The 7,308-nt window shown below is 29.3% G+C and overlaps 1 long non-coding RNA gene across 1 annotated transcript; it reads left to right on the forward strand.

Annotated features, from left to right (window-relative positions):
• The first annotated feature begins 5,298 nt into the window (after positions 1-5,298).
• On the forward strand, positions 5,299-7,098 carry LOC116402947. The gene is made up of 3 exons (XR_004215653.1): positions 5,299-5,451; positions 6,232-6,292; positions 6,786-7,098. It is a non-coding gene; the product is annotated as an uncharacterized LOC116402947 (long non-coding RNA).
• The last annotated feature ends 210 nt before the right edge of the window (positions 7,099-7,308 follow it).

Here is a 7,308-nt window from a genome sequence, read left to right on the forward strand (position 1 = left end):
TTATTTTTTCAATTATTGGAAAATCTCAATAATAAATTTTATATAAAAATAACATTAAAATTTTAAAATAATAATTTTGTTATTTTTCAAAATGGGAGAATCTAACTTGTTTGCTATTTTAACTTAATTTTAGATTAATTATTTGAATATCAAGATAGTCAAATTATTGATTATTTTGAAATTGAAAGAATCTCAACTATTAATTATATTTTAAAATAATCTTAATTAAAAAATTATTATATTTTAAAATAATCTTAATTAAAAATTATTATTTTTTAAAATTAGACAATCTAACTTGTTTGGTATTTTATCTCAAAATAAAATTAACTGTTTGAATATCAATATAACCAAATTATTAATTATTTTGAAATTGAGAGAATCTCAACTATTAATTTTCATTTAAAGTAATCTTGATTGAAATTCAAAATTTCCAAATTATTATTTTTCGAATTGGAGAATCTTCGGCCCATTTGGTAACGTTTCCATTCCTTGTTCCCTGTTTTTGGTTTTCTGTTCTTTTTTTTAGAACAAGAAACAAGAATGTGTTTAATAACTGTTTATGTTTCTTGAAAAAAAACAAAAACAAAAAATGTGCTTGATAACTGTTTTCTGTTTTCTGATTTTCTTTGAAATTTATTTTTTATTTTATTCACATTTAATTCAATTAAACATCAAACAAAAATATGTGTTCTCCATAAAACATAAAAAAAAAAAAAAATTATCAAACCTAGATATGAAGGTTTTCTTGTAATCTTATCAAGAAAGAGATGGAGATTGGGATCTGAAGAACAGAGCCGACGAGAGAAAGACGAAAACCCATGATGAAGAAGAGGATTGAAACTCATGAAAAAGAGAGACAAAAATTTACGGTTAAAACCCAAATCTGACAAAAACCACAAATTTGGTGAAAACCCACAACAAAAACACAATTCACGCAAAAAGGAAAGAAGAAAACCCAAATCTAGCGAAGAGGATAACGTTTTAATCTCACCCCTTAAATAACGTTGATTTTTATTATGTTGATTATATATACTTTAAATTTTATTTTCTTATATATTTGCAATAATAGTTACAATGTAACTATTATGAAATAATGTTTCTGTGTATTTTGAAGTAATTTCTTTGTGGCTTCCTAACTTTTCACCAATCTCTCCTCTTTCTTTTTGTTCGTTCTCTTTTGTATTATTTTCACTATATTCTACCGGTTCTTTCTCTTTTGTATTATCTTCAGTATATTCTATCTACCTTGTTGATCCAACATTTTAAATAATTACATGTAAATAATATTATGTTGAAAAAATATAAGCCTTTTGGTCGAAGTCTTCAAGGTATGATTTCAACATAATAATAAATTTTAGTATATTATTTTCTTCATCCAAACTTTTTTTCCCTTTCTTTTAATTTCTTCTTGTTGAGCAAGAAATTTCGACGAATTAAATCTTGTCACATCATCACAACAAATATTTGAAAATTATATTTTTATTGTATTTTGATAATTAAGTTTACTCAATCCAATCCAATTCAAATCCAAGTCCAAGCCCAACAAGCAAATGGACCCAAGCCCACCTAAAGCCCACAAAATTTCTCTATAAATAGAGACTTTTGTTATTCATTTGAGAGGTCTTTGGTTGAATGAAGAATTGAAGCTCTGAAGTACAAATTTCTGTAAAGCTCTCAGGACGTGCAAGTTCTTATCAACTTCGAGGTCGTCATCTTCTTGATCGAAGACTTTGAAGATCAAACTTTTCTTGAATTCCAGAAGACTTAAGTTCAAATAGACTTGCAACTACAACATTCTAAAGATCGAAGATCAAGAAATTCTAAGTTTTTAACTTGTATTCAAGAGAAAACATCACAAGAGTAAATCCTAGAGATTGTATTCACAATATTCATCAATATAACAAAGTTCAATTTCACGAAATACGTTTCTTCAAAATCTCGTGTGAACAACTCTGTAAAACATTGTATATATATTATACTATATTTGTGTATTATTTTTCTGTGATAAATGTAATTTGATTTGAATTGATAATTTGTTTACCTTAGTTTTTGGTTTTTTTTGTTGTTACAGTCACACCACCTATTATTTCAAATCTTTCTCTCTTCTTCATTCTTTTTAATTTCAATTTTTCTCTTCCATTTGACTGTTTGTTTTCAGAAGAAGAAAAAAAATCGATTTAAAAAGAAATATTTTCTATTTTGGTTTTTTTTCCCAACAAAATAGGTTAAATTACATTATAATTGTTAAATGGAATAACCCATAAATTTATTTCATTTTATTTATTAAATAATAAAAATTATTTTAAAAAATGGGACCAAAATCTTTGTCCAACAAAATAGCCTAAATTAAATTATTATTTTCAAATGAAATATCTATAAATCTAGTAAATTTAATTTGTATTAAAATACAAATTATTAAAAAAAGAAAAAAATCATTTTCAACAAAATAGGCCAAATTAAATTATTATTATTTTAAATGGAATATCTCATAAACTAATTCATTTAATTTACATTAAAATTTAAATTATTAAAAAAGAAACAAAATCTTTTTTCAATAAAATAGGCTAAATTAAATTATTATTTTTAACTAGAAATAAATATAAATATCATGATTTGATTTCCATTTATTGGTTCGTATTCATGGGGAATGTAAATGCAGAGAAGATGAGGAATGTGAACGAGGAATCTGAGTCTGGAAAAGTTGGTGGTCGTTGTCTCCACCGCCCAATGCTCATTTTGGCTATCATGCCGATAATATCCAAACCTAGAGAGTTGATGTGTTATCCTCCTTAGATGTATCGTGCTATTCCATCTCCATTTTATTTAGACAGGAACACGAAAAAAGGATAAAGAAAAAAGGAGGTAGAAAGAAAAAGAAAGAAAAAGGAAGATAGAAGAAGAAGAAGAAGGAAGAAGAATACCAAATCAATGGTTTTCTAAAATTAAAGATTAAAGAGTTCTTGAAATTGGAAGAAGAAAAGGTTATGTAAGTGGTTTTTTTTTTTTTTTTAAATTTTATATTGAAAAAGTAGGGTGTAATTCATGTGTGTAGGGGTATTATTGGTGTTTCTAAATTTTTATTTTTTTATTTGCCATTTTTGAAAAAAATAAAAACGGGTTGTAACGACCCAACTTTTCTAACTAAGTGTAATTCATTAGCTTTGACAAAAAAACTTTGATTGACACAAAATGAAGTATAATTCATTTGAAAACATACGAAATTAGAAAACAAACTTAAGTCGGGCCCGGTTTCAAATAATCAAAATTTTAAAAATATTGTTTACAAAATAACAGTTCGTAAACTTAGTGCCATCACAAAATATTTTAATCATCCTCATGTGTAAAAAATATATATAAAGCGGAAGCAAAGTAAAGTATTCCGCATGGCAATCACGCTTCCTTCCTCCCCCTCGCCAGTTTGCCACCCTTGTTACCTTTGCCTGAAAAAGTTAAACATAAAAGGGTGAGTATAAATATACTCAGTAAGAGACCCACTACGGGTCCCGTTAGGGGAAAAATAAACTGTTAACTTCCTATTGGGTATACCCTGCACAGTCACAGTCTTGTGATCCCGTAGGATACACATAATCAGTATAACGCCCCGAGAGATGTACATATCAATCTAGTGTTCTGCAGAAACACATATATGTCTAATGCTCCCAAAGGATGCATAAAAAAGTGGTGATCCCGTAGGACACCTACAAGGCACCCATCCCAATAGAAAGCTAACAATTTTCCCCTCAGTCCATTCTAAACATCTTAACAGTCATTTATAGTATCGTTCAACTACCTCAACATATAATCCTTTCAATCAACACTCTAATAGTCATCCTATCTCACTTTAGTCCAAAGACCGTAGGTAACATTTTAATACATCAGTCAATCAAACTACAAAGTCATAACACCCCTCAGTTCACCAGTACAAAGCCACACTTTAGTATAACCTACACCCAATCAATCAAAGTCACAAGTTCACATCCAAAATTTTATACAACACAATCTACTAATATCATCCTGTCTACAACCACACCTACATATATAATCCCAGACAATCACCATATGCATTCAACATCAAGTCTATGTTGTTAGAACCAGTATCTAGCATTACTGGAAGAATCTGTCAATTTAACAAGAGTAAACTTAATGAAATTCAGAAAGTGGGGTTAAGAAAAGTTGCTAAAAAAATGTCACCAATAAATGATATTAGTATTCTTAGATAGTCTACAAATTTCACGAAGAAAAGACAACAAACTTGAGAGTTACCCCGCTATCAGGAATACTTGCTGGAACGGGAAAAAGATATCGACAAATTCTGAACACGGCACACTAAAACTCTCACTCTCCTGGTTCTTGCTTAAAATCACATGTACACATGTCAATGCTGATAGTGCCTCTTTCACTGAAACAAACCAAATTTCAGTACCAATTAAGATGCAGAATATAAGATTCAGTACCAATTAAGATGCAGAATATAAGATATTTAAGATGCAGAAAATAAGGTAGTTAAGATTCAGAAAATAAGGGAACACCCCACATCACTACAGTGCATAACAAATCTATCACATAAACACAAAGATAAATAGTGAGAGTATTAGTTGAAACTTAGCAAACACAAAAAGGACATAAGCTTATTCTCAAATTTCAGCACATATACTCATCAAAATTCAGAATCTCACGTCACAAACCCGAGCTTAGTGCTCAAGGGTTGACAGTCATGCCTTTTATGCAAGATCAAAGAAGCTATGATGCTCATTATTGTAATGAAAAACTTCTGAAAAATTTTAAAATTTGGACAAAATTTGAAATCCCCCAATAAGACTATAATGTACTACAATAAAATTTGAAATCCCCAAAGATTCAATATAATGTATTGCAATAAAATTAAAATACTAAAGAATGTGTTAGTATGTTAGCGTAAGCAAAAAGTAAAATCAATGGCAAAAGAAGGGAAAAATTGAAGGGCATCAACAAAAAACCCTAAACCTTTAATTAACGAAATTCTGGTTTTGGTTAGGCCAAAAGTGAAGTTCCCCTAGTTTGTAGACTATCTAAGAATACTAATATCATTTAATGGTGACATTTTTTTAGCAACTTTTTTTAACCCCACTTTCTGAATTTCATTAAGTTTACTCTTGTTGAATTGACAGATTCTTTCAGTAATGCTAGATATTGGTTCTAACAACGAGAAGTTACTTAATGATCCTCTTTGTAAGTGAAAGGGAAACCTTCGTGTCTTTTATCTCCATATTTTCCTTGTAATGTATTGTGTTTATAGGGCTCTGTTTCTGTTGTCAATGGTGATATATATGGGCTTTTTGTTGTTGTTGTGGTGGTGAAATATTTTATTTAAGCCTCAAGTTAATATTTATGTTTACTTGACAGAAAATTTGTTGCTTGAGCGTGCTTCCTTTCGTCCTTTTACTTGTTTAAGTCCTCCTCTAGCCCTGTCAGGTAAGAAACTTGTTATCTCCGTATAGAAGATGCAAAGATTTGCAGTAATCCCTTCCTCCTTTTACTTCTCAATTTCACCGCTTTTTTTAAATTCTTGAGCTCTACTGTTTTACTTTGTACTGTTTCTGTCGAGACTTTTGTTTCAACTATAGGTTCGTAGTTCAATGTTAAGCAATCGATGGCGGCCATTCTATTTCGTTTACTTTTGTTATTTTTGGTGGTGGTTTTTTCTTTTCTTTTTCTTTAAATTTTTTTTTTTTTGGGGGCGAGGGGGTTGCGGTTTCTGGATTCGGATTTAGAATTACAGATTTGTGGGTTTGAGTTTCCTGAAACTTGCTTGTGAACTTCTTATGTGGGAAAGATTTAAGAAGCTATAAGGGGTTTAAACTATTTTGTGATGCCAGCTGAAGAATAAAAAACTTTGTGAAAGGTCAAAGATACTGTTCTAACAAATAGGATAATTTGTTAAAGAAACTAATGAGTATTGATTGATCATTGATCATAATATTACTTTTTGAACAATTTAAAACATTTAGGTGCATAAATTGTTGGTTTTCCCATAAATTTTTTAACTGCAGGAGGTACTATAACTGTGGAAGCCACCCCACCTAATTGAGACCACCTGAATATACATACAGAAACATTAAAATCTTATACGGGCATATTAAATCTTAAGTTATTTGTTAGTTAACAGTTCATAAACTTTCAGGCATTTTAGAGTAATTACATTAAACTCTAGGAAAATTGACTAAAAAAACAATAATAAATTTTTTGTAATAGACGTGGAGTACTTATCAACTGGTGTAGCAAGCAAATCGAAGCCATGCACCAAATTTTACAGGTTCAAATCTTCACTCATCTAAATAAATAGATAGAAACTTATCCTTTTCTGAATCTTTATAAATTATTGTAAGAATCTAATTTTCTGAATCTCTATAATTTTGCTCATGAAAGAGACAAATTGCATGTGTAAAATCTATATATTGTCTAACTATATAAATATCTCTTGAAGTACAAAAGACTTAACCATTGTTTAGAATGTAATTTTTCTCTAACATCTTTCTGGCAAGTCTATGTCTTGTTAATAGATGTCACAAATACTTGGTTGGCAGGGTTTCTTTTTACGTGAATTTTTTTTTGTGTCAAGTGTTATTTATGGGTAATGCTAGTTAATTACTCAAACATTGTCCTTATTGGCACTTTACTGAGGATGCCTTTTAACTGTACATTTGAAATTGCTTTAAAATGTATTTGTTTCTTATTTCTTATTCTTTCCAACCGCTCAACAAATTTTCTCAAATATTTAAAATTGTTTGCATCTTTATTTTTTTTAGATGTTAAACAAAGAGCATTTCCACATATCGGGGAGCATTCCTTAAGGCGTTCAAATCAAAGGTTTAATGATATGATGCTCAACAAAGCTTTACACCTCTTTTTTTCACAAACGTGACATTTGGTGAGTAGGCTGGCACAGTGACCAAATTTACAATTTAGTCTCTATGGATTGGATGATTTTATCAAACCATAAGGACTATTTAGAGATTTATCAAATCATAAGGATGAAGTTCTAACTTTTACAACCAAATGGAATAAATTTATAGTGACCAAATTTATAATTCAACTATTTATTCTCCTTTATTCTTTTAGGTGAGAAAATTTTCTTATAATGGATGATTCTTCATACAACTTTTTAGCCATTTCAATTATGTCCACTTACCGACCTCTATAGGAGTGGACCTTGCATTTTGTTTTTTGATAGATATTGTTCAGATATTGAAGATTATTTTTTATCTTATTAATCAAGACTGTTTTAAAATTTTCACGTGGATGTGCTAATTAGAGATTTGTATACCTTTG

Source organism: Cucumis sativus, chromosome 3, assembly GCF_000004075.3.
Source record: "Cucumis sativus cultivar 9930 chromosome 3, Cucumber_9930_V3, whole genome shotgun sequence".
NCBI classification, from domain to species: domain Eukaryota; kingdom Viridiplantae; phylum Streptophyta; class Magnoliopsida; order Cucurbitales; family Cucurbitaceae; genus Cucumis; species Cucumis sativus.